General features: G+C 46.3%; 20 non-coding genes and 1 pseudogene across 20 annotated transcripts; 6 read left to right on the plus strand and 15 right to left on the minus strand.

Moving 5' to 3' along the window:
- Positions 1-95: 95 nt before the first annotated feature.
- On the minus strand, positions 96-259 carry LOC134990427 (U1 spliceosomal RNA). The gene has a single exon (XR_010195245.1). It is a non-coding gene; the product is annotated as a U1 spliceosomal RNA (small nuclear RNA).
- A 3,240-nt stretch (positions 260-3,499) lies between these two features.
- LOC134990426 (U1 spliceosomal RNA) lies at positions 3,500-3,663 on the minus strand. Its single transcript, XR_010195244.1, has one exon. It is a non-coding gene; the product is annotated as a U1 spliceosomal RNA (small nuclear RNA).
- Positions 3,664-4,334: 671 nt separating this feature from the next.
- LOC134990405 (U1 spliceosomal RNA) lies at positions 4,335-4,497 on the minus strand. Its single transcript, XR_010195226.1, has one exon. It is a non-coding gene; the product is annotated as a U1 spliceosomal RNA (small nuclear RNA).
- A 152-nt stretch (positions 4,498-4,649) lies between these two features.
- On the minus strand, positions 4,650-4,810 carry LOC134990452 (U1 spliceosomal RNA). Its single transcript, XR_010195269.1, has one exon. It is a non-coding gene; the product is annotated as a U1 spliceosomal RNA (small nuclear RNA).
- A 671-nt stretch (positions 4,811-5,481) lies between these two features.
- LOC134990396 (U1 spliceosomal RNA) lies at positions 5,482-5,644 on the minus strand. Its single transcript, XR_010195220.1, has one exon. It is a non-coding gene; the product is annotated as a U1 spliceosomal RNA (small nuclear RNA).
- A 152-nt stretch (positions 5,645-5,796) lies between these two features.
- On the minus strand, positions 5,797-5,960 carry LOC134990435 (U1 spliceosomal RNA). Its single transcript, XR_010195253.1, has one exon. It is a non-coding gene; the product is annotated as a U1 spliceosomal RNA (small nuclear RNA).
- A 671-nt stretch (positions 5,961-6,631) lies between these two features.
- Positions 6,632-6,794, minus strand: LOC134990397 (U1 spliceosomal RNA). The gene has a single exon (XR_010195221.1). It is a non-coding gene; the product is annotated as a U1 spliceosomal RNA (small nuclear RNA).
- Positions 6,795-6,946: 152 nt separating this feature from the next.
- Positions 6,947-7,110, minus strand: LOC134990436 (U1 spliceosomal RNA). The gene has a single exon (XR_010195254.1). It is a non-coding gene; the product is annotated as a U1 spliceosomal RNA (small nuclear RNA).
- Positions 7,111-7,781: 671 nt separating this feature from the next.
- On the minus strand, positions 7,782-7,944 carry LOC134990374 (U1 spliceosomal RNA). The gene has a single exon (XR_010195204.1). It is a non-coding gene; the product is annotated as a U1 spliceosomal RNA (small nuclear RNA).
- A 144-nt stretch (positions 7,945-8,088) lies between these two features.
- Positions 8,089-8,204, plus strand: LOC134990411 (U5 spliceosomal RNA). The gene has a single exon (XR_010195229.1). It is a non-coding gene; the product is annotated as a U5 spliceosomal RNA (small nuclear RNA).
- A 270-nt stretch (positions 8,205-8,474) lies between these two features.
- On the plus strand, positions 8,475-8,590 carry LOC134990415 (U5 spliceosomal RNA). Its single transcript, XR_010195233.1, has one exon. It is a non-coding gene; the product is annotated as a U5 spliceosomal RNA (small nuclear RNA).
- A 286-nt stretch (positions 8,591-8,876) lies between these two features.
- Positions 8,877-8,992, plus strand: LOC134990414 (U5 spliceosomal RNA). The gene has a single exon (XR_010195232.1). It is a non-coding gene; the product is annotated as a U5 spliceosomal RNA (small nuclear RNA).
- A 274-nt stretch (positions 8,993-9,266) lies between these two features.
- LOC134990416 (U5 spliceosomal RNA) lies at positions 9,267-9,382 on the plus strand. The gene has a single exon (XR_010195234.1). It is a non-coding gene; the product is annotated as a U5 spliceosomal RNA (small nuclear RNA).
- A 275-nt stretch (positions 9,383-9,657) lies between these two features.
- LOC134990419 (U5 spliceosomal RNA) lies at positions 9,658-9,773 on the plus strand. Its single transcript, XR_010195237.1, has one exon. It is a non-coding gene; the product is annotated as a U5 spliceosomal RNA (small nuclear RNA).
- Positions 9,774-14,750: 4,977 nt separating this feature from the next.
- On the minus strand, positions 14,751-14,914 carry LOC134990404 (U1 spliceosomal RNA). The gene has a single exon (XR_010195225.1). It is a non-coding gene; the product is annotated as a U1 spliceosomal RNA (small nuclear RNA).
- Positions 14,915-15,065: 151 nt separating this feature from the next.
- LOC134990378 (U1 spliceosomal RNA) lies at positions 15,066-15,229 on the minus strand. Its single transcript, XR_010195207.1, has one exon. It is a non-coding gene; the product is annotated as a U1 spliceosomal RNA (small nuclear RNA).
- Positions 15,230-15,893: 664 nt separating this feature from the next.
- On the minus strand, positions 15,894-16,057 carry LOC134990380 (U1 spliceosomal RNA). Its single transcript, XR_010195209.1, has one exon. It is a non-coding gene; the product is annotated as a U1 spliceosomal RNA (small nuclear RNA).
- A 152-nt stretch (positions 16,058-16,209) lies between these two features.
- Positions 16,210-16,373, minus strand: LOC134990442 (U1 spliceosomal RNA). Its single transcript, XR_010195259.1, has one exon. It is a non-coding gene; the product is annotated as a U1 spliceosomal RNA (small nuclear RNA).
- Positions 16,374-17,037: 664 nt separating this feature from the next.
- LOC134990379 (U1 spliceosomal RNA) lies at positions 17,038-17,200 on the minus strand. The gene has a single exon (XR_010195208.1). It is a non-coding gene; the product is annotated as a U1 spliceosomal RNA (small nuclear RNA).
- A 152-nt stretch (positions 17,201-17,352) lies between these two features.
- LOC134990440 (U1 spliceosomal RNA) lies at positions 17,353-17,516 on the minus strand. The gene has a single exon (XR_010195257.1). It is a non-coding gene; the product is annotated as a U1 spliceosomal RNA (small nuclear RNA).
- Positions 17,517-21,277: 3,761 nt separating this feature from the next.
- On the plus strand, positions 21,278-21,456 carry LOC134990409 (U1 spliceosomal RNA; annotated as a pseudogene).
- Positions 21,457-26,064: the final 4,608 nt, after the last annotated feature.

Here is a 26,064-nt window from a genome sequence, read left to right on the forward strand (position 1 = left end):
AGATCCAACTAAGGCAGCACAAGGGAACTCTCGAAAGAAGAACAAGGCTAGAGGAAAATCTGAGACAAAGAAATCTGACTTTTACCAGAGCTGACCAGAGGAAAGCACAAACACAGTCCCCCACTACCACAAATAATGCAGCTGAGTTTCCCACATTTGGGGAAATCACAGGGGTCAGCATACCCAAAATGCAATGAATGAACCTCACCCTGGGAGAAAAATCTTCATGACCATGGTATCTCCTATGCAAAATAAGTATGATTTGGAATAGGGCTGGTGAGGGCCGCTGCTCAGGCACATCTCTGTCAAGTAAAGGAGATTCAACTGAGGCAGCACAAGGGAACTCTCATCTTGGGACAACAACTGCAGGGAGACCACATCTTTTCAGATGAACATGGGAGGGCGGAAGGCAGCCTAATACTGAAGCACCATCAAATATCAAACCATGGCCCTCATTCCGAGTTGATCGCTCGCAAGGCGATTTTAGCAGAGTTACACACGCTAAGCCGCCGCCTACTGGGAGTGAATCTTAGCTTCTTAAAATTGCGACCGATGTATTCGCAATATTGCGATTACAAACTACTTAGCAGTTTCAGAGTAGCTTCAGACTTACTCGGCATCTGCGATCAGTTCAGTGCTTGTCGTTCCTGGTTTGACGTCACAAACACTCCCAGAGTTCGCCCAGACACTCCCCCGTTTCTCCGGCCACTCCTGCGTTTTTTCCGGAAACTGTAGCGTTTTTTCCCACACGCCCATAAAACGGCCTGTTTCCGCCCAGTAACACCCATTTCCTGTCAATCACATTACGATCGCCGGAGCGAAGAAAAAGCCGTGAGTAAAAATACTTTCTTCATTGTAAAATTACTTGGCGCAGTCGCAGTGCGAATATTGCGCATGCGTACTAAGCAGAATTTCACTGCGATGCGATGAAATTTACAGAGCGAACGACTCGGAATGAGGGCCCATATGCAACAACTAGTACAAGCACTCCTGGGGGAAGGTCTGCAGCAGACGGATTTGCATACGGTGATGTAAATCCAAGCAGTGGGCCAAAGTTGACTGGAACCCTCATCTGCATATGAAAAGAGAAAAGGGGCATGCAGGGCATGGCGGCCTTTTGCAGTGCTTGGATGACCCCTAGTTCGCATTAAACACCTCCACCCTCCTTTGGTGTGGGGCTCATGTTGGCCATGCCCCATCCCCTGATGCATTCAAGCTGATTTCTTGCAGCAGCTGGGCACTGTAACAGCTCCAGAGCTGTTCTGTAAGGCAAGTAAAAGGGTGTGGGCCCTGCAGCACCACCTCTTGTTCGCATTGTGCGTTGGAAGGCACAAATTAAGCAGACGGGAGGAGAAGTCAGGATAGTGCGCAAGGGCATTCTTTTCTCTTAGTCCGGGGGCAAGGCTTCAAAATGGGGTCTGCAACGGAGGAGACACAGGGGGCGTGGTCACAGCAGCTTTTCTCTACAGTCTGCACCAGCAGGAGCCTACACCATTTTTTATGATCACGCTGAACTGCAGTGCGACTGCAATTACAGCATGGTCAAGAAGGGAGGCGTCATGCTGGGTGGCCATGCCCTGTCACTGTGCAGGAGCCAGCACCGCTCACACACTAGTCCCCGGGTGCAGCCCCCAACCCCCGGGACACCCGGAGCAACAAAATGTAGATTCAGGCCACCAGGCCACGCCCCTACCTATGAAACCATGCCTCCTTTTTACCATTGCGCTGTTTATCTGCGCGCACTGCATTACAATCTCCCTCGCCACCTCTCTGGGTGTCACCAGTGATAGTGACACCTCTGCCATGCTTGTAGCAGCTGGTCCTAAGATCTACGCCTCAAGCCCTGAGTGTTTGCCCTTGTGACTTGTTGATCATCATAGCGAAGCAGATGCTTACAGAAAACTGCAGGGGCTTAGATTGAAAATAAAAACAATTGATGGGTATAAGGTAGAGAGGAGCGGGTTCGGTTCTCCGAGAACCGAATTCCCCACGAACTCCACGTGGTTTACATTGGTCCGAGGCAGGCTCGGTTGTTCCTGCCTGACTCGGAAAACCTGAACAAGGGAAAATGTCATCATCCCGCTGTCAGATTCTCGTGAGATTCGGATTCCATATAAAGAGCTGCGCGTTGCTGCCATTTTTACTCGTGCATTGAAGAGAGAGCGGAGAGGACGTGGCTATGTTCTCTCAGTGGAAATCTCAATATCAGTGCTCAGTATCAGTGGTTACTTATTGCTGCTCAGTAATACTAGTAGTGTGTCTCTCCTGCTCAGTGTCAGTTCTCAGTAGTATCCTCATCAGTGCTCAGTATCACTGCTCATTGTCTTGTGCTGCATTGTGGTGCTCAGCATACTACAGTACATTACTAATAGTCCAGTGCTGCATCTTGCTGCTCAGTGTCAGTTCTAGTATCCTCATCAGTGCTCACTATCACTGCTCATTGCATTGTGGTGTTCTGTATACTACAGTAACATAGTAATATAGTATATATAGAGGAGCGGGTTCGGTTCTCCGAGAACCGAATTCCCGACGAACTCCACGTGGTTTACACTGGTCCGAGGCAGGCTCGGTTGTTCCCGCCTGACTCGGAAAACCTGAACAAGGGAAAATGTCATCATCCCGCTGTCGGATTCTCGCGAGATTCGGATTCCATATAAAGAGCTGCGCGTTGCCGCCATTTTTACTCGTGCATTGAAGAGAGAGCGGAGAGGACGTGGCTATGTTCTCTCAGTGGAAATCTCAATATCAGTGCTCAGTATCAGTGGTTACTTATTGCTGCTCAGTAATACTAGTAGTGTGTCTCTCCTGCTCAGTGTCAGTTCTCAGTAGTATCCTCATCAGTGCTCAGTATCACTGCTCATTGTCTTGTGCTGCATTGTGGTGCTCAGCATACTACAGTACATTACTAATAGTCCAGTGCTGCATCTTGCTGCTCAGTGTCAGTTCTAGTATCCTCATCAGTGCTCACTATCACTGCTCATTACATTGTGGTGTTCTGTATACTACAGTAACATAGTAATATAGTAACATATGGTAACATAGTTTTTGAGGTTGAATAGAGGCAAATTGCCCATCGTGTTCAACCTGTTTTAAGTTGTGATGATTCTACATACTTGCTGAATAATGTTTTATGACTAGTTAGCTACTATAACTCATGTTACCCCCGGATTAACCATGTTGATATTTTAAGTATTATAACCTTGGATAGCTTTTTCATTCAGAAATGTATCCATTCCTTTTTTAAATCCAATTACAGAGTCCGCCATTACCACCTTCCCTGGCAGGGAATTCCACATCCTGATTGCCCTAACAGTGAAGATCATAGTATCTCACCTGGCAGGTAAGTAGGAGTTGGGCTAGAGCTGTGGAGGATTGCTGCTCGGGCACCCCCTGTCAAGTGAAGGAGATCCAACTGAGGCAGCACAAGGGAACTCTCGAAAGAAGAACAAGGCTAGAGGAAGATCTGAGACAAAGAAATCTGACTTTTACCAGAGCTGACCAGAGGAAAGCACAAACACAGTCCCCCACTACCACAAATAATGCAGTCGAGTTTCCCACATTTGGGGAAATCACAGGGGTCAGCATACCCAGAGTGCAATGAATGAACCTCACCCTGGGAGAACAATCTTCATGACCATGGTATCTCCTATGCAAAATAAGTATGATTTGGGATAGGGCTGGGGAGGGCCGCTGCTCAGGCACATCTCTGTCAAGTAAAGGAGATTCAACTGAGGCAGCACAAGGGAACTCTCATCTGGGGACAACAACTGCAGGGAGAACACATATTTTCAGATGAACATGGGAGGGCAGAAGGCTGCCTAATACTGAAGCACCCCCAAACAACAAACCAAATGCAACTACTAGTGCAAGCATTCCTGGGGGAAGGCCTGCAGCAGACGGATTTGCATATGGTGATGTCATCCAAGCAGTGGGTCAAAGTTGGATTCAACCCTCGTCTGCATATGAAAATAAAAAAGGGGTGTGCAGGGCATGGCTGCCTTTTGCGGCGCTTGGATGACCCCTAGTTCGCATTAAACACCTCCACCCTCCTTCGGTGTGGGGCTCATGTTGGCTATGCCCCAGCCCCTGAAGCATTCAAGCTGATTTCTTGCAGCAGCTGGGCACTGTAACAGCTCCAGAGCTGCTCTGTAAAGCAAGTAAAAGGGTGTGGGCCCTGCAGCACTACCTGTAGTTTGCATTGTGCATTGGAAGGCACAAAGTAAGCAGACGGGAGAAGTAAGGATAGTGCGCAAGGCCATAGAATGGAGCGGCTTAAGAAAAGAGAAGTGGAAACAGACAGCAAACTAGGCTGGAGAGAGACCTGAGACAAAGAGATCTGAATTATACGAGAGCCGACCAGGGGAAACACAAATTATGCAGTCAAGTTTCCCACATTTGGGGAAATCGCAGGGGCAGCAAATCCAGAGTGCAACGGGTGAGCCTTGCCCTGGGAGAAGCACCTTCATGATTATAGTATCTCACCTGGCAGGTAAGTAGAAGTTGGGCTAGAGCTGGGGAGGGTCGCTGCTCGGGCACCCCCCTGTCAAGTGAAGGAGATCCAACTGAGGCAGCACAAGGGAACTCTCGAAAGAAGAACAAGGCTAGAGGAAGAACTGAAACAAAGAAATCTGACTTTTACCAGAGCTGACCAGAGGAAAGCACAAACACAGTCCCCCACTACCACAAATAATGCAGTTGAGTTTCCCACATTTGGGGAAATCACAGGGGTCAGCATACCCAGAATGCAATGAATGAACCTCACCCTGGGAGAATCTTCAAGACCATGGTCTCTCCTATGCAAAATAAGTATGATTTGGGATAGGGCTGGGGAGGGCCGCTGCTCAGGCACATCTCTGTCAAGTAAAGGAGATTCAACTGAGGCAGCACAAGGGAACTCTCATCTGGGGACAACAACTGCAGGGAGAACACATATTTTCAGATGAACATGGGAGGGCAGAAGGCTGCCTAATACTGAAGCACCCCCAAACAACAAACCAAATGCTACAACTAGTGCAAGCATTCCTGGGGGAAGGCCTGCAGCAGATGGATTTGCATATGGTGATGCCATCCAAGCAGTGGGTCAAAGTTGGCTTCAACCCTCGTCTGCATATGAAAAGAGAAAAGGGGCGTGCAGGGCATGGCGGCCTTTTGCGGCGCTTGGATGACCCCTAGTTAGCATTACACACCTCCACCCTCCTTCGGTGTGGGGCTCATGTTGGCTATGCCCCAGCCCCTGAAGCATTCAAGCTGATTTCTTGCAGCAGCTGGGCACTGTAACTGCTCCAGAGCTGCTCTGTAAGGCAAGTAAAAGGGTGTGGGCCCTGCAGCACTACCTGTAGTTTGCATTGTGCGTTGGAAGGCACGAAGTAAGCAGACGGGAGAAGTCAGGATAGTGCGCAAGGGCATAGAAGGGAGCGGCTCAAGAAAAGAGAAGTGGAAACAGACAGCAAACTAGGCTGGAGATAGACCTGAGACAAAGAGATCTGAATTATACGAGAGCCGACCAAGGGAAACACAAATTATGCAGTCAAGTTTCCCACATTTGGGGAAATCACAGGGGCAGCACAACCAGAGTGCAATGGGTGAGCCTTGCCCTGGGAGAAGCACCTTCATGATCATAGTATCTCACCTGGCAGGTAAGTAGGAGTTGGGCTAGAGCTGGGGAGGGTCGCTGCTCGGGCACCCCCCTGTCAAGTGAAAGAGATCCAACTGAGGCAGCACAAGGGAACTCTCGAAAGAAGAACAAGGCTAGAGGAAGATCTGAGATAAAGAAATCTGATTTTTACCAGAGCTGACCAGAGGAAAGCACAAACACAGTCCCCCACTACCACAAATAATGCAGTCGAGTTTCCCACATTTGGGGAAATCACAGGGGTCAGCATACCCAGAATGCAATGAATGAACCTCACCCTGGGAGAACAATCTTCATGACCATGGTATCGCCTATGCAAAATAAGTATGATTTGGGATAGGGCTGGGGAGGGCCGCTGCTCAGGCACATCTCTGTCAAGTAAAGGAGATTCAACTGAGGCAGCACAAGGGAACTCTCATCTGGGGACAACAACTGCAGGGAGAACATATATTTTCAGATGAACATGGGAGGGCAGAAGGCTGCCTAATACTGAAGCACCCCCAAACAACAAACCAAATGCAACAACTAGTGCAAGCATTCCTGGGGGAAGGCCTGCAGCAGATGGATTTGCATATGGTGATGTCATCCAAACAGTGGGTCAAAGTTGGCTTCAACCCTCGTCTGCATATGAAAAGAGACAAGGGGCGTGCAGGGCATGGCGGCCTTTTGCGGCGCTTGGATGACCCCTAGTTCGCATTACACACCTCCACCCTCCTTCGGTGTGGGGCTCATGTTGGCTATTCCCCAGCCCCTGAAGCATTCAAGCTGATTTCTTGCAGCAGCTGGGCACTGTAACTGCTCCAGAGACGCTCTGTAAGGCAAGTAAAAGGGTGTGGGTCCTGCAGCACTACCTGTAGTTTGCATTGTGCGTTGGAAGGCACAAAGTAAGCAGACGGGAGAAGTCAGGATAGTGCGCAAGGGCATAGAAGGGAGCGGCTCAAGAAAAGAGAAGTGGAAACAGACAGCAAACTAGGCTGGAGATAGACCTGAGACAAAGAGATCTGAATTATACGAGAGCCGACCAAGGGAAACACAAATTATGCAGTCAAGTTTCCCACATTTGGGGAAATCACAGGGGCAGCACAACCAGAGTGCAATGGGTGAGCCTTGCCCTGGGAGAAGCACCTTCATGATCATAGTATCTCACCTGGCAGGTAAGTAGGAGTTGGGCTAGAGCTGGGGAGGGTCGCTGCTCGGGCACCCCCCTGTCAAGTGAAAGAGATCCAACTGAGGCAGCACAAGGGAACTCTCGAAAGAAGAACAAGGCTAGAGGAAGATCTGAGATAAAGAAATCTGATTTTTACCAGAGCTGACCAGAGGAAAGCACAAACACAGTCCCCCACTACCACAAATAATGCAGTCGAGTTTCCCACATTTGGGGAAATCACAGGGGTCAGCATACCCAGAATGCAATGAATGAACCTCACCCTGGGAGAACAATCTTCATGACCATGGTATCGCCTATGCAAAATAAGTATGATTTGGGATAGGGCTGGGGAGGGCCGCTGCTCAGGCACATCTCTGTCAAGTAAAGGAGATTCAACTGAGGCAGCACAAGGGAACTCTCATCTGGGGACAACAACTGCAGGGAGAACATATATTTTCAGATGAACATGGGAGGGCAGAAGGCTGCCTAATACTGAAGCACCCCCAAACAACAAACCAAATGCAACAACTAGTGCAAGCATTCCTGGGGGAAGGCCTGCAGCAGATGGATTTGCATATGGTGATGTCATCCAAACAGTGGGTCAAAGTTGGCTTCAACCCTCGTCTGCATATGAAAAGAGACAAGGGGCGTGCAGGGCATGGCGGCCTTTTGCGGCGCTTGGATGACCCCTAGTTCGCATTACACACCTCCACCCTCCTTCGGTGTGGGGCTCATGTTGGCTATTCCCCAGCCCCTGAAGCATTCAAGCTGATTTCTTGCAGCAGCTGGGCACTGTAACTGCTCCAGAGACGCTCTGTAAGGCAAGTAAAAGGGTGTGGGTCCTGCAGCACTACCTGTAGTTTGCATTGTGCGTTGGAAGGCACAAAGTAAGCAGACGGGAGAAGTCAGGATAGTGCGCAAGGGCATAGAAGGGAGCGGCTCAAGAAAAGAGAAGTAGAAACAGACAGCAAACTAGGCTGGAGAGAGACCTGAGACAAAGAGATCTGAATTATACGAGAGCCGACCAGGGGAAACACAAATTATGCAGTCAAGTTTCCCACATTTGGGGAAATCGCAGAAGCAGCACACCCAGAGTGCAATGGGTGAGCCTTACCCTGGGAGAAGCACCTTCATGATCATAGTATCTCACCTGGCAGGTAAGTAGGAGTTGGGCTAGAGCTGGGGAGGGTCGCTGCTCGAGCATCCCCCTGTCAAGTAAAGGAGATTCAACTGAGGCAGCACAAGGGAACTCTCATCTGGGGACAACAACTGCAGGGAGAACACATATTTTCAGATAAAAATCTTGGTCATGCTCTGGTTTCTCTTCAGAACGAACAAATCTTTCGCCTTTTACTAAAGATTTCCGTGGAGAGGAGCAAAACCGAGTTTTATCTCAATTTTTGCATGCCCCATCTTTTTGGGGTTTCTTTTATCGGTTTAAAGATAGAATGAGTGTGCTTTAATGTAAGCTCATTTGCATAGAAATGACAGTAAATGTTTGTTTCTTTTCAAACAGAACTTTCTTGACCATGCTACTTGCTTGAAAGATCTGGGAGCACATGGAATACAGTACAAACCATGCTTATAGCAAGGAGAAGACAGGTGAGAAATCTGCTTTCTTTCAAATTGGGCGCTCACTTTGATCTGAATGAGGACTGCTGGCACGGCACTCAGGCGACAGGTGGAATCTTGGTCATGCTCTGGTTTCTCTTCAGAACGAACAAATCTTTCGCCTTTTACTAAAGATTTCCGTGGAGAGGAGCAAAACTGAGTTTTATCTCAATTTTTGCATGTCCCATATTATTGGGGTTTCTTTTATCGGATTAAAGACAGAACGAGTGTGCTTTCTTGTTAGCTTTAATGTAAGTATATTTGCATAACAATGACAATAAATGTCTGTTTCTTTTCAAGCAGAACTTTCTTGACCATACTAATTGCTTGAAAGATCTGGGAGCACATGGAAAAGAGTACAAACCATGCTTATAGCAAGGGGAAGCCTGGTGAGAAATCTGCTTTCTTTCTTTCAAATTGGGTGCTCACTTTGAGCTGAATGAGGACTGCTGGCATGGCACTCAGGCGACAGGTGGAATCTTGGTCATGCTCTGGTTTCTCTTCAGAACGAACAAATCTTTCGCCTTTTACTAAAGATTTCCGTGGAGAGGAGCAAAACTGAGTTTTATCTCAATTTTTGCATGCCCCGTCTTATTGGGGTTTCTTTTATCAGTTTAAAGATAGAACGAGTGTGCTTTAATGTAAGCTCATTTGCGTAGAAATGACAGTAAATGTTTGTTTCTTTTCAAACAGAACTTTCTTGACTATACTAATTGCTTGAAAGATCTGGGAGCACATGGAAAAGAGTACAAACCATGTTTATAGCAAGGGGAAGCCTGGTGAGAAATCTGCTTTCTTTCTTTCAAATTGGGTGCTCACTTTGAGCTGAATGAGGACTGCTGGCATGGCACTCAGGCGACAGGTAGAATCTTGGTCATGCTGTGGTTTCTCTTCAGAACGAACAAATCTTTCGCCTTTTACTAAAGATTTCCGTGGAGAGGAGCAAAACTGAGTTTTATCTCAATTTTTGCATGCCCCATCTTATTGGGGTTTTATTTTATTGGTTTAAAGATAGAACGAGTGTGCTTTAATGTAAGCTCATTTGCATAGAAATTACAGTAAATGTTTGTTTCTTTTCAAACAGAACTTTCTTGACCACACTAATTGTTTGAAAGATCTGGGAGCACATGGAAAAGAGTACAAACCATGTTTATAGCAAGGGGAAGCCTGGTGAGAAATCTGCTTTCTTTCATTCAAATTGGGTGCTCACTTTGAGCTGAATGAGAACTGCTGGCATGGCACTCAGGCGACAGGTGGAATCTTGGTCATGCTCTGGTTTCTCTTCAGAACTAACAAATATTTCGCCTTTTATTAAAGATTTCCGTGGAGAGGAGCAAAACTGAGTTTTATCTCAATTTTTGCATGCCCCATATTATTGGGGTTTCTTTTATCAGTTTAAAGACAGAACGAGTGTGCTTTCTTGTTAGCTTTAATGTAAGTTTATTTGCATAACAATGACAGTAAATGTTTGTTTCTTTTCAAACAGAACTTTCTTGACCATGCTACTTGCTTGAAAGATCTGGGAGCACATGGAAAACAGTACAAACCATGCAGTATCACAAGAGCCTTTATTTGATCTTTCATGAAGATAGAGCAGAATTGAGGACACGTCAACAATTTCTGCCGAAGGTGGTTCATCTTTCCACATGGTGCCTTTGGCCACTGACACCTTCGTTGAGTCAAAGTCTCTGGCTGTGGTCAGAACTTTGAAAATTTATGTCACCAGAACGGTTCAGATTAGGAAAACAGAGGCTCTGTTTGTCCTGTATGCTCCCAACATGATTGGGTGTCCTGCTTCCATGCAGACCATTATGCGCTGGATCTGTGGTAAGATTCAGCATGCTCATTCCACGGCAGGATTGCCGTTACTGAATTAGGTGAAGACCCATTCTACTAGAAAGGTGGGTTCATCCTGGGCAGCTGGTCGGGGAGTCTCGGCATTGCAACTTTGCCGAGCAGCTATTTAGTAAACACTTTTGCTAAGTTTTACAAGTTTGATACCTTGGCTGATGATAACCTCAAGTTGGGTCATTCGGTGCTGCAGAGTCGTACGCACTCTCCCACCCGTTCAAGAGCTTTGGTATAACCCCATGGTTCTTAATGTGACCCCAGCATCCTCTAGGTCGTATGAGAAAATAGGATTTTAATACCTACCGGTAAATCCTTTTCTCTTAGTACGTAGAGGATGCTGGGCACCCGTCCCAGTCCATACTGTGTCTGCAGTTATTACTTGTGGTTATACACATGTTGTGTTACGGTTCTGGTCAGCTTTTTGCTGCAATTGTTCATGCCGTTGGCTTGTGTTCTGTTGAATGCCACGTTCTGCGGCATGCTTAAGGTGTGAGCTGGTAAGATGCTCACCTTAGTTTAACTATAAATCCTTTCCTCGAAATGTCCGTCTCCCTGGGCACAGTTCCTATAACTGGAGTCTGGAGGAGGGGCATAGAGGGAGGAGCCAGTTCACACCCTTTGAAAGTCTTAAAGTGCCCATGTCTCTTGCGGATCCCGTCTATACCCCATGGTTCTTAATGTGACCCCAGCATCCTCTACGGACTAAGAGAAAAGGATGCCCTTGTGTACTATCCTGACTTCTCCTCCCGTCTGCTTACTTTGTGCCTTCCAACGCACAATGCGAACTACAGGTGGTGCTGCAGGGCCCACACCCTTTTACTTGCCTTACAGAGCAGCTCTGGAGCTGTTACAGTGCCCAGCTGCTGCAAGAAATCAGCTTGAATGCTTCAGGGGATGGGGCATGGCCAACATGAGCCCCACACCAAAGGAGGGTGGGGGTGTTTAATGCGAACAAGGGGTCATCCAAGCACTGCAAAAGGCCGCCATGCCCTGCATGCCCCTTTTCTCTATGGAATCCGAATCTCGCAAGAATCCGACAGCGGGATGATGACATTTTCCCTTGTTCAGGTTTTCCGAGTCAGGCGGGAACAACCGAGCCTGCCTCGGACCAGTGTAAACCACGTGGAGTTCGTGGGGAATTCGGTTCTCGGAGAACCGAACCCGCTCCTCTCTACCTTATACCCATCATTTTTTTTATTTTCAATCTAAGCCCCTGCAGTTTTCTGTAAGCATCTGCTTCGCTATGATGATCAACAAGTCACAAGGGCAAACACTCAGGGTGTGAGGCGTAGATCTTAGGACCAGCTGCTACAAGCATGGCAGAGGTGTCACTATCACTGGTGACACCCAGAGAGGTGGCGAGGGAGATTGTAATGCAGTGCGCGCAGATAAGCAGCGCAATGGTAAAAAGGAGGCATGGTTTCATAGGTAGGGGCGTGGCCTGGTGGCCTGAATCTACATTTTGTTGCTCCGGGTGTCCCGGGGGTTGGGGGCTGCACCCGGGGACTAGTGTGTGAGCGGTGCTGGCTCCTGCATAGTGACAGGGCATGGCCACCCAGCATGACGCCTCCCTTCTTGACCATGCTGTAATTGCAGTCGCACTGCAGTTCAGCGTGATCATAAAAAATGGTGTAGGCTCCTGCTGGTGCAGACTGTATGTGCGCGCAGGAAGCCGCCACCATTTTTGTGATCACAGCGGCTGAATGTGATGTCATACAGCCGCTGTGACCACGCCCCCTGTGTCTCCTCCGTTGCAGACCCCATTTTGAAGCCTTGCCCCCGCACCGCTCCATCCCTGACTTGGAAATGGAGTGTTGCTGACCCACCTCTCCCCCCCTTCCCCGCCCCGATTGACAGGCAGAGGCGATCACATTCTCTGCGGGGTGCCGCAGAAAATGCAGGCACATGCGTATGCTCTTAGCAATTTTTGCAGTTGGATCGCTTATTGTGATTGCAATCCAACCTGAATCAGGCCCTATTACCTATCACAATGCGCTGCGGGCAGTACAAAATTGGGTTAATATAGGAGAAAAACCCCCAGACCTGTGCTCCTTAACTGTACCTGGTGGCTAGTGGAGCGGCTGCCCAGTAATCAGTGTCCACCGCAGTGCGCACACGGCCCACCCCCTACGGCCTCGCTCCCCTTCATCAGCGGCCTCGTGATCCGGAAGGGTGGTGTGTGTGTGACTGACCTTAGGATGAAACCGGAGCCTCCGCTGCAGTGACCCAGCAACCAGGGCACGGGAGTATACAGCGCCGCTGGGAGTGATGAAGCTGCAGTAAAGATGTCTATTAGACCTAGCCTGCTGCAGCCCTTGTAGATTCTCATAAAACAAGTTCTTCTTTTCTTGTCAAAATTAATAGCTAAGAATAGGCTGCCTGAGGCAGGCCCCTGTTAATTGGCCTGCTACTGAAGGCACCAACTACAAACTGAGCTCCCTGTTCATGGAAGCGGGGTTATAGAGGAGAATGCACTGAGCTTCTTGGGAACAGTCAAAAGCTTTGAGCCGGTTGGTGCCTCAGATCAAGATCCTACTCTACACCCCAATGTGAATCCTTGTGGAGTCCAGTGTACCCCACAGAAGAAATGAATGTGTCACACCCATTGGCAGCAACCTTAGAATAGCTGCTGACGGGCACAATTGAGAAAGGAAGGGGGGGGGGACATTTGAATCCAGCACATAGATGCAATTCAAATATGTAATTTGTACCTTCCTATTTTAAAATATAATGGATGAACCTCACCCTGTGAGAACAATCTTCATGATCAAGAGATCTAATATGTAAAATAAGTATGAGTTGGGATAGGGCTGGGGAGGGTGGCAGCTCGGGCAGCCCCTCCCCCGTCAAGTTAAGGAGATTCAACTGAGGAAGCACAAGGGAACTCTCGTCTGGGGACAACAACTGCAGGGAGACCACATCTTTTCAGATGAACATGGGAGGGCGGAAGGCTGCCTAATACTGAAGCACCATCAAATATCAAACCATATCCAACAACTAGTACAAGCATTCCTGGGGGAAGGTCTGCAGCAGAAGGATTTGCATACGGTGATGTCATCCAAGCAGTGGGCCAAAGTTGGCTGGAACCCTCATCTGCATATAAAAAGAGAAAAGGGGCATGCAGGGCATGGCGGCCTTTTGCAGTGCTTGGATGACCCCTAGTTCGCATTAAACACCCCCACCCTCCTTTGGTGTGGGGCTCATGTTGGCCATGCCCCATCCCCTGAAGCATTCATGCTGATTCGGATTCCATAGAGAAAAGGGGCATGCAGGGCATGGCGGCCTTTTGCAGTGCTTGGATGACCCCTAGTTTGCATTAAACACCCCCACCCTCCTTTGGTGTGGGGCTCATGTTGGCCATGCCCCATCCCCTGAAGCATTCAAGCTGATTTCTTGCAGCAGCTGGGCACTGTAACATATAAAGAGCTGCGCGTTGCTGCCATTTTTACTCGTGCATTGAAGAGAGAGTGGAGAGGACGTGGCTATGTTCTCTCAGTGGAAATCTCAATATCAGTGCTCAGTATCAGTGGTTACTTATTGCTGCTCAGTAATACTAGTAGTGTGTCTCTCCTGCTCAGTGTCAGTTCTCAGTAGTATCCTCATCAGTGCTCAGTATCACTGCTCATTGTCTTGTGCTGCATTGTGGTGCTCAGCATACTACAGTACATTACTAATAGTCCAGTGCTGCATCTTGCTGCTCAGTGTCAGTTCTAGTATCCTCATCAGTGCTCACTATCACTGCTCATTGCATTGTGGTGTTCTGTATACTACAGTAACATAGTAATATAGTATATATAGAGGAGCGGGTTCGGTTCTCCGAGAACCGAATTCCCGACGAACTCCACGTGGTTTACACTGGTCCGAGGCAGGCTCGGTTGTTCCCGCCTGACTCGGAAAACCTGAACAAGGGAAAATGTCATCATCCCGCTGTCGGATTCTCGCGAGATTCGGATTCCATATAAAGAGCTGCGCGTTGCCGCCATTTTTACTCGTGCATTGAAGAGAGAGCGGAGAGGACGTGGCTATGTTCTCTCAGTGGAAATCTCAATATCAGTGCCCAGTATCAGTGGTTACTTATTGCTGCTCAGTAATACTAGTAGTGTGTCTCTCCTGCTCAGTGTCAGTTCTCTGTAGTATCCTCATCAGTGCTCAGTATCACTGCTCATTGTCTTGTGCTGCATTGTGGTGCTCAGCATACAACAGTACATTACTAATAGTCCAGTGCTGCATCTTGCTGCTCATGTTGGCTATGCCCCAGCCCCTGAAGCATTCAAGCTGATTTCTTGCAGCAGCAGGGCACTGTAACAGCTCCAGAGCTGCTCTGTAAGGCAAGTAAAAGGGTGTTGGCCCTGCAGCACTACCTGTAGTTTGCATTGTGCGTTGGAAGGCACAAAGTAAGCAGACAGGAGAAGTCAGGAGAGTGCACAAGGGCATAGAAGGCAGGGGCTCAAGAAAAGAGAAGTGGAAACAGACAGCAAACTAGGCTGGAGAGAGACCTGAGACAAAGAGATCTGAATTATACGAGTAGCCGACCAGAGGAAACACAAATTATGCAGTCAAGTGTCCCACATTTGGGGAAATCGTAGGAGCAGCACACCCAGAGTGCAATGGGTGAGCCTTGCCCTGGTAGAAGCACCTTCCTGATCATAGTATCTCACTTGGCAGGTAAGTAGGAGTTGGGCTTGAGCTGGGGAGGGTCGCTGCTCGGATACCCCCCTGTCAAGTGAAGGAGATCCAACTGAGGCAGCACAAGGAAACTCTCGAAAAAAAACAAGGCTAGAGGAAGATCTGAGACAAAGAAATCTGACTTTTACCAGAGCTGACCAGAGGAAAGCACAAACACAGTCCCCCACTACCACAAATAATGCAGTCGAGTTTCCCACATTTGGGGAAATCACAGGGGTCAGCATACCCAGAATGCAATGAATGAACCTCACCCTGGGAGAACAATCTTCATGACCATGGTATCTCCTATGCAAAATAAGTATGATTTGGGATAGGGCTGGGGAGGGCCGCTGCTCAGGCACATCTCTGTCAAGTAAAGGAGATTCAACTGAGGCAGCACAAGGGAACTCTCATCTGGGGACAACAACTGCAGGGAGAACACATATTTTCAGATGAACATGGGAGAGCAGAAGGCTGCCTAATGCACCCCAAACAACAAACCAAATGCAACAACTAGTACAAGCATTCCTGGGGGAAGGTCTGCAGAAGACGGATTTGCATACGGTGATGTCATCCAAGCAGTGGGCCAAAGTTGGCTGGAACCCTCATCTGCATATGAAAAGAGAAAAGGGGTATGCAGGGCATGGCGGCCTTTTGCGGCGCTTGGATGACCCTTAGTTCGCATTAAACATCTTCCCCCCCTGTCGGTGTGGGGCTCATGTTGGCTATGCCCCAGCCCCTGAAGCATTCAAGCTGATTTCTTGCAGCAGCTGGGCACTGTAACAGCTCCAGAGCTGCTCTGAAAGGCAAGTAAAAGGGTGTGGGCCCTGCAGCACTACCTGTAGTTTGCATTGTGCGTTGGAAGGCACAAAGTAAGCAGACAGGAGAAGTCAGGAGAGTGCACAAGGGCATAGAAGGCAGCGGCTCAAGAAAAGAGAAGTGGAAACAGACAGCAAACTAGGCTGGAGAGAGACCTGAGACAAAGAGATCTGAATTATACGAGTAGCCGACTAGAGGAAACACAAATTATGCAGTCAAGTGTCCCACATTTGGGGAAATCGTAGGAGCAGCACACCCAGAGTGCAATGGGTGAGCCTTGCCCTGGGAGAAGCACCTTCATGATCATAGTATCTCACCTGGCAGGTAAGTAGGAGTTGGGCTAGAGATGGGGAGGGTCGCTGCTCGGGCACCCCCCTGTCAAGTGAAGGAGATCCAACTGAGGCAGCACAAGGAAACTCTCGAAAAAAGAACAAGGCTAGAGGAAGATCTGAGACAAAGAAATCTGTCTTTTACCAGAGCTGACCAGAGGAAAGCACAAACACAGTCCCCCACTACCACAATTAATGCAGTCGAGTTTCCCACATTTGGGGAAATCACAGGGGTCAGCATACCCAGAATGCAATGAATGAACCTCACCCTGGGAGAACAATCTTCATGACCATGGAAACTCCTATGCAAAATAAGTATGATTTGGGATAGGGCTGGGGAGGGCCGCTGCTCAGGCACATCTCTGTCAAGTAAAGGAGATTCAACTGAGGCAGCACAAGGGAACTCTCATCTGGGGACAACAACTGCAGGGAGAACACATATTTTCAGATGAACATGGGAGGGCAGAAGGCTGCCTAATACTGAAGCACCCCCAAACAACAAACCAAATGTAACAACTAGTAAAAGCATTCCTGGGAGAAGGTCTGCAGAAGACGGATTTGCATACGGTGATGTCATCCAAGCAGTGGGCCAAAGTTGGCTGGAACCCTCATCTGCATATGAAAAGAGAAAAGGGTTATGCAGGGCATGGCGGCCTTTTGCGGTGCTTGGATGACCCCTAGTTCGCATTAAATACCTCCTTCGGTGTGGGGCTCATGTTGGCTATGCCCCAGCCCCTGAAGCATTCAAGCTGATTTCTTGCAGCAGCTGGGCACTGTAACAGCTCCAGAGCTGCTCTGTACGGCAAGTAAAAGGGTGTGGGCCCTGCAGCACTACCTGTAGTTCGCATTGTGCGTTGGAAGGCACAAAGTAAGCAGACGGGAGAAGTCAGGATAGTGCGCAAGGGCATAGAAGGGAGCGGCTCAAGAAAACAGAAGTGGAAACAGACAGCAAACTAGGCTGGAGAGAGACCTGAGACAAAGAGATCTGAATTATACGAGAGCCGACCAGGGGAAACACAAATTATGCAGTCAAGTTTCCCACATTTGGGGAAATCGCAGGAGCAGCACACCCAGAGTGCAATGGGTGAGCCTTGCCCTGGGAGAAGCACCTTCATGATCATAGTATCTCACCTGGCAGGTATGTAGGAGTTGGGCTAGAGCTGGGGAGGGTCGCTGCTCGGGTACCCCCCTGTCAAGTGAAGGAGATCAAACTGAGGCAGCACAATGGAACTCTCGAAAGAAGAACAAGGCTAGAGGAAGATCTGAGACAAAGAAATCTGACTTTTACCAGAGCTGACAAGAGGAAAACACAAACACAGTGCCCCACTACCACAAATAATGCAGTTGAGTTTCCCACATTTGGGGAAATCACAGGGGTCAGCATACCCAGAATGCAATGAATGAACCTCACCCTGGGAGAACAATCTTTATGACCATGGTATCTCCTATGCAAAATAAGTATGATTTGAGATAGGGCTGGGGAGGGCCGCTGCTCAGGCACATCTCTGTCAAGTAAAGGAGATTCAACTGAGGCAGCACAAGGGAACTCTCATCTGGGGACAACAACTGCCGGGAGAACACATATTTTCAGATGAACATGGGAGGGCAGAAGGCTGCCTAATACTGAAGCACGCCCAAACAACAAACCAAATGCAACAACTAGTACAAGCATTCCTGGGAGAAGGTCTGCAGAAGACGGATTTACATACGGTGATGTCATCCAAGCAGTGGGCCAAAGTTGGCTGGAACCCTCATCTGCATATGTTGAAGATACAATTTGTGAATTGCATTTAACACTATCTCCCTTTCCTGGGGAGAAGATGGTAGGGCCGATTTGAAAAACCGGCGAGGAGGCACCTCTTCGAATTTCAGCTTGTAACCCTGAGAAACAATTTCTATTGCCTAGGGATCCACCTGCGAATGAACCCAGATGTGGCTGAAAACTCGAAGACGTGCCCTCAACTGGGCGGACTCCTTTAGCGGAGCCCCAGCGTCATGCGGTGGATTTTGTAGAGGCCGGGGAGGACTTCTGTTCCTGGGAACTAGCTGTGTTGTGCAGCTTCTTCCCTCTGCCCTTACCTCTGGCAAGAAAGGACGCACCTCGTACTTTCTTGTTTCTCTGTGATCGAAAGGACTGCATTTGATAATGTGGTGCTTTCTTAGGCTGTGAGGGAATATAAGGCAAAAAATTTGATTTACCAGCTGTAGCTGTGGAGACTAGGTCCGAGAGACCTTTCCCAAACAATTCCTCACCCCTGTAAGGTAAAACCTCCATATGCCTTTTTGAGTCGGCATCACCTGTCCATTGCCGGGTCCATAGGACTCGTCTAGCAGAAATCGACATAGCGTTTATTCTAGAACCCAGTAGACTAATGTCACTTTGAGCATCTCTCATATATAGGACAGCATCTTTTATATGCCCTATGGTCAATAACATAGCATCCTTATCTAGGGTCTCAATCTCTGCTGATAAGGTATCTGTCCATGCTGCCACCGCGCTACAACCCCGGCCGACGCAATTGCCGGTCTGAGTAAGGTACCAGAATGTGTGTAAATGGACTTTAGGGTAACCTCCTGCTTGCGGTCAGCAGGGTCCCTGATGGTAGCCGTATCCTGGGATGGCAGCGCTACCTTTTTGGATAAGCGTGTCAATGCTTTATCCACCCTAGGGGAGGATTCCCACCGTATCCTGTCCATTGGCGGGAAAGGATACGCCATAAGAATCCTTTTGGGAATCTGCAGCTTTTTGTCTGGAGATTCCCAAGCTTTTTCACATAATTCGTTCAACTCATGTGAGGGGGGAAAGGTTATCTCAGGTTTCTTTCCCTTATACATGTGTACCCTCGTGTCAGGGACAGGGGACTCTGTGATGTGCAAAACATCTTTTATTGCAATAATCATATATCGAATACATTTAGCCAATTTTGGCTGTAACTTTGCATCATCGTAGTCGACACTGGAGTCAGAATCTGTGTCGGTATCTGTGTCAACTATTTGGGATAGTGGGCGCTTTTGAGACCCCGAAGGTCCCTGCGACATAGGGACAGGCATGGGTTGACTCCCTGACTGCTCCCTAGCTTCAGCTTTGTCTAATCTCTTGTGTAATAAGTTTACATTAGCACTTAAAACATTCCACATATCCATCCAGTCAGGTGTCGGCGTTGTCGATGGAGACACCACATTAATTTGCTCCTGCTCCTCTCTAGGAGAGCCTTCTACCTCAGACATGTCGACACACGTGTACCGACACACCATACACTCAGGGAATCCTCTTATCTGAGGACAGTTCCCCAACAAGGCCCTTTGGAGAGACAGAGAGAGAGAGTATGCCAGCACACACCCCAGCGCTATATGACCCAGGAAAAAAACACAATAATTTTATGTTTACCCAGTAGCGCTGTATTTCCATATATATATGCGCCTAATTATGTGCCCCCCTCTTCTTTAAGACCCTCTTTCTACCGTGGTATAAGCAGGGGAGAGTCCGTGGAGCTTCCCCTCAGCGGTGCTGTGGAGAAAATGGCGCTGGTGAGTGCTGAGGGAGAAGCCCCACCCCCTCAGCGACGGGCTTCTGTCCCGCTCAAATATAGTAAAAAAATGGCGGGGGCTCTTATATATATATACAGTGCCTAGCTGCATATATATTTATTTTGCCAAAGAGAGGTCTATATTGCTGCCCAGGGCGTCCCCCCTGCGCCCTTCACCCTTACACTGACTGCCGTGTGTGAGGTGTATTGGAGCAATGGAGCACAGCTTTACTGCTGTGCGTTACCTCAGTGAAGATCATGAAGTCTTCCGCCGCCTCTGAAGTCTTCTTTTCTTCTCATACTCACCCGGCTTCTATCTTCCGGCTCTGCGAGGGGGACGGCGGCGCGGCTCTGGGACGGACGGCGAGGGTGAGACCTGCGTACCGATCCCTCTGGAGCTAATGCTGTACAGTAGCCTAAGAAGCAGAGCCTATCAACTCACAGAAGTAGGTGTGCATCTCTCCCCTCCGCCCCTCGATGCAGGGAGTCTGTTGCCAGCAGGCTCCCTGAAAATAAAAAAATCTAACAAATATACTTTCTGTCAGGAAACTCAGGAGAGCTCCCTGAAAAGCACCCAGTCTCCTCTGGGCACAGTAGTAAACTGAGGTCTGGAGGAGGGGCATAGAGGGAGGAGCCAGTGCACACCCAGATCTAAAGTCTTTCTTAAAGTGCCCATGTCTCCTGCGGAGCCCGTCTATCCTTACGGAGTCCCCAGCATCCTCTAGGACGTAAGAGAAAAATTATGCTGGCAGAAAAATCCAATTGAGTGATTAAACAGCTCCAGAGCTGCTCTGTAAGGCAAGTAAAAGGGTGTGGGCCCTGCAGCACTACCTGTAGTTTGCATTGTGCATTGGAAGCCTAGTTTGCTGTCTGTTTCCACTTCTTTTTTCTTGAGCCCCTCCCGTCTATACCCTTGTGCACTATCCTGACTTCTCCTCCCGTCTGCTTACTTTGTGCCTTCCAATGCACAATGCAAACTACAGGTAGTGCTGCAGGGCCCACACCCTTTTACTTGCCTTATAGAGCAGCTCTTGAGCTGTTACAGTGCCCAGCTGCTGCAAGAAATCAGCGTGAATGCTTCAGGGGCTGGGGCATGGCCAACATGAGCCCCACACCGAAGGAGGGTGGGGGTGTTTAATGCGAACTAGGGGTCTCGCACAATGCGAACTACAGGTAGTGCTGCAGGGCCCACACCCTTTTACTTGCCTTACAGAGCAGCTCTGGAGCTGTTACAGTGCCCAGCTGCTGCAAGAAATCAGCTTGAATCCTTCAGGGGCTGGGGCATAGCCAACATGAGCCCCACACCGACGGAGGGTGGAGGTGTTTAATGCGAACTAGGGGTCATCCAAGTGCCGCAAAAGGCCGCCATGCCCTGCACGCCCCTTTTCTCTTTTCATATGCAGACGAGGGTTGAAGCCAACTTTGACCCACTGCTTGGATGACATCGCCATATGCAAATCCATCTGCTGCAGGCCTTCCCCCAGGAATGCTTGCACTAGTTGTTGCATTTGGTTTGTTGTTTGGGGGTGCTTCAGTATTAGGCAGCCTTCTGCCCTCCCATGTTCATCTGAAAATATGTGTTCTCCCTGCAGTTGTTGTCCCCAGATGAGAGTTCCCTTGTGCTGCCTCAGTTGAATCTCCTTTACTTGACAGAGATGTGCCTGAGCAGCGGCCCTCCCCAGCCCTATCCCAAATCATACTTATTTTGCATAGGAGATACCATGGTCATGAAGACTGTTCTCCCAGGGTGCGGTTCATTCATTGCATTCTGGGTATGCTCACCCCTGTGATTTCCCCAAATGTGGGAAACTCGACTGCATTATTTAATGCGAACTAGGGGTCATCCAAGCACCGCAAAAGGCCGCCATGCCCTGCATACCCCTTTTCTCTTTTCATAAGCAGACGAGGTTTGAAGCCAACTTTGACCCACTGCTTGGATGACATCACTTGCTGCCTTTCCAATGAAGCAAGTTTAATTTAATAATAGGTGAAAAACCATCCCTACAAAGGTGTTAATCAGATACTTGGCTTTGTGGACACTTTTCAGAGCACAAATTTGTTAGCATAAAAATAAAGCCAGAAAATGAAGAGCTGTTTAATCACTCAATTGGATTTTTCTGCCAGCATATTTCTTTTTCTCTGCAACCCACTGCTAAATTGTGCTTCCTAGCTGTTTTTATAAAATCACTGAATCAAATCTAACTCTGATTACATCAGAGAAGGCCAGGTACCCTACACCATAACAGGGGGTTTGAAATTTTGACTTGTCTACTTAAAGATCACCAAAATCTGATAACAAGGTCAATTAAGTCCCTGGGTGGGATTGAACCACCAACCTTTTGGTTAATAGCCTTACACACTAACTGATTGCGCCACAGCGACACTTTGCAAAAGTCCATACTGACAAAGGCTAATAAGCATTCATCTAGAACGATTCCTAGAAACATTTTAAAAAGTCAATAATGTGGAGAGTTTTTGTAAGATGTTTCTTCCATCAACCAATGAAGAAACACATTGGTACTTTCCCATGATGAGTGAGTGCTTCAGGATCTTTTGCACTTACATGTGCAGCAGAGTACTGTAATGGACGCATGCTGGGTCCATAACCCAGAGGTAGGCAGATTGAAACTATCCTCTGCTATATGCATTTTTTTTTGTTAATTAAAGTAATCCAAAACTGGGATTGATATTTTTGCTCTTTTATTTTTACTTAAAGTACAATAACTTTTACCATTTTAATTTGTTTTAATAGTATATTGACAGTATTGTTTTCTTTCAAAAATCCAATTAATTTTCTTTACCCGATTATTAAAATGGTAATTGACAAAAACAAACTACATTGTCACCAGAAGAGCAATACAAAATGTACAAGTGATATATTAAAATCATCTTTCCAGCTTGAATTTCAATGATGCATTGGGGCAACGATTTTGTGAGAAACATCTTCACCCTTAAATAAAGATTTTCTTAATTCCTTACCTGTGTGCTAATTAGATATCACCTTGTTTTCACATTAAACAGACTTCCACATGAGAAAACAGCAAATATGCAGTGGCGTTAATGTTTCCTGGTGTCAACCTGTATTATTTCCGTAGATATTGAAATGAGGATGCATCTTGCTGCCTTTCCAATGAAACAAGTTTAATTTAGTAATAGGTGAAAAACCATCCCTACAAAGATGTTAATCAGATACTTGGCTTTGTGGACACTTTTCAGAGAACAAATTTGTAATCATAAAAATAAAGCCAGAAAATGAAGAGCTGTTTAATCACTCAATTGGATTTTTCTGCCAGCATTTTTCTTTTTCTCTGCAACCCACTGCTAAATTGTGCTTCCTAGCTGTTTTTTTATAAAATCACTTAATCAAATCTAACTCTGATTACATCAGAGAAGGCCAGGTACCCTATACCATAAGAGGGGGTTTGCAATTTTGACTTGTCTACTTAAATATCACCAAAATCTGATCACAAGGTCAATTACGTCCCTGGGTGGGATTGAACCACCAACCTTTTGATAAATAGCTGAACACACTAACCGATTGCGCCACAGAGACACTTTGCAAAAAGCACATACTGACAAAGACTAATAAGCATTCATCTAGAACGTTTCCTAGAAAAACTTTAAAAAGTCAATAATCTGGAGAGTTTTTGTAAGATGTTTCTTCCAGCAACCAATGAAGAAACACATTGGTACTTTCGCATGATGAGTGAGTGCTTCAGGATCTCTTGCACTTACATGTGCAGCAGAGTACTGCAATGGAAGCATGCTGGGCCCATAACCCAGAGGTAGGCAGATTGAAACTATCCTTTGCTATATGATTTTTTTTTTTTGTTCATTAAAGTAATCCAAAACTGGGATTGATATTTTAGCTTTTATTTTTACTTAAAGTACAATAACTTTTACCATTTTAATTTGTTTTAATAGTATATTGACAGTATTGTTTTCTTTCAAAAATCCACTTAATTTTCTTTACCCTATTATTAAAATGGTAATTGACAAAAACAAACTACATTGTCACCATAAGAGCAATACAAAATGTACAAGTGATATATTAAAATCATCTTTCCAGCTTGAATTTCAATGATGCATTGGGGCAACGATTTTGTGAGAAACATCTTCACCCTTAAATAAAGATTTTCTTAATTCCTTACCTGTGTGCTAATTAGATATCACCTTGTTTTCACATTAAACAGACTTCCACATGAGAAAGCAGCAAGGATGCAGTGGCGTTAATGTTTCCTGGTGTCAACCTGTATTATTTCAGTAGATATTGAAATGAGGATGCATCTTGCTGCCTTTCCAATGAAGCAAGTTTAATTTAGTAATAGGTGAAAAACCATCCCTACAAATATGTTAATCAGATACTTGGCTTTGTGGACACTTTTCAGAGAACAAATTAGTTAGCATAAAAATAAAGCCAGAAAATGAAGAGCTGTTTAATCACTCAATTGGATTTTTCTGCCAGCATATTTCTTTTTCTCTGCAACCCACTGCCAAATTGAGCTTCCTAGCTGTTTTTATAAAATCACTGAATCAAATCTAACTCTGATTACATCAGAGAAGGCCAGGTACCCTACACCATAACAGGGGGTTTGAAATTTTGACTTGTCTACTTAAAGATCACCAAAATCTGATAACAAGGTCAATTAAGTCCCTGGGTGGGATTGAACAACCAACCTTTTGGTTAATAGCCTTACACACTAACTGATTGCGCCACAGCTACACTTTGCAAAAGTACATACTGACAAAGGCTAATAAGCATTCATCTAGAACGATTCCTAGAAACATTTTAAAAAGTCAATAATGTGGAGAGTTTTTGTAAGATGTTTCTTCCATCAACCAATGAAGAAACACATTGGTACTTTCCCATGATAAGTGAGTGCTTCAGGACCTCTTGCACTTACATGTGCAGCAGAGTACTGTAATGGAAGCATGCTGGGTCCATAACCCAGAGGTAGGCAGATTGAAACTATCCTCTGCTATATGCATTTTTTTTTGTTAATTAAAGTAATCCAAAACTGGGATTGATATTTTTGCTCTTTTATTTTTACTTAAAGTACAATAACTTTTACCATTTTAATTTGTTTTAATAGTATATTGACAGTATTGTTTTCTTTCAAAAATCCACTTAATTTTCTTTACCCGATTATTAAAATGGTAATTGACAAAAACAAACTACATTGTCACCAGAAGAGCAATACAAAATGTACAAGTGATATATTAAAATCATCTTTCCAGCTTGAATTTCAATGATGCATTGGGGCAACGATTTTGTGAGAAACATCTTCACCCTTAAATAAAGATTTTCTTAATTCCTTACCTGTGTGCTAATTAGATATCACCTTGTTTTCACATTAAACAGACTTCCACATGCGAAAGCAGCAAGGATGCAGTGGCGTTAATGTTTCCTGGTGTCAACCTGTATTATTTCAGTAGACATTGAAATGAAGATGCATCTTGCTGCCTTTCCAATGAAGCAAGTTTAATTTAGTAATAGGTGAAAAACCATCCCTACAAAGGTGTTAATCAGAGACTTGGCTTTGTGGACACTTTTCAGAGAACAAATTTGTTAGTATAAAAATAAAGCCAGAAAATGAAGAGCTGTTTAATCACTCAATTGGATTTTTCTGCCAGCATATTTCTTTTTCTCTGCAACCCACTGCTAAATTGTTCTTCCTAGCTGTTTTTATAAAATCACTGAATCAAATCTAACTCTGATTACATTAGAGAAGGCCAGGTACCCTACACCATAACAGGGGGTTTGAAATTTTGACTTGTCTACTTAAAGATCACCAAAATCTGATAACAAGGTCAATTAAGTCCCTTGGTGGGATTGAACCACCAACCTTTTGGTTAATAGCCTTACACACTAACTGATTGCGCCACAGCGACACTTTTCAAAAGAACATACTGACAAAGGCTAATAAGCATTCATCTAGAACGATTCCTAGAAACATTTTAAAAAGTCAATAATGTGGAGAGTTTTTGTAAGATGTTTCTTCCATCAACCAATGAAGAAACACATTGGTACTTTCCCATGATGAGTGAGTGCTTCAGGATCTCTTGCACTTACATGTGCAGCAGAGTACTGTAATGGAAGCATGCTGGGTCCATAACCCAGAGGTAGGCAGATTGAAACTATCCTCTGCTATATGCATTTTTTTTGTTAATTAAAGTAATCCAAAACTGGGATTGATATTTTTGCTCTTTTATTTTTACTTAAAGTACAATAACTTTTACCATTTTAATTTGTTTTAATAGTATATTGACAGTATTGTTTTCTTTCAAAAATCCTATTAATTTTCTTTACCCGATTATTAAAATGGTAATTGACAAAAACAAACTACATTGTCACCAGAAGAGCAATACAAAATGTACAAGTGATATATTAAAATCATCTTTCCAGCTTGAATTTCAATGATGCATTGGGGCAACGATTTTGTGAGAAACATCTTCACCCTTAAATAAAGATGTTCTTAATTC

This window comes from Pseudophryne corroboree, unplaced genomic scaffold, assembly GCF_028390025.1.
Source record: "Pseudophryne corroboree isolate aPseCor3 unplaced genomic scaffold, aPseCor3.hap2 scaffold_1164, whole genome shotgun sequence".
NCBI classification, from domain to species: domain Eukaryota; kingdom Metazoa; phylum Chordata; class Amphibia; order Anura; family Myobatrachidae; genus Pseudophryne; species Pseudophryne corroboree.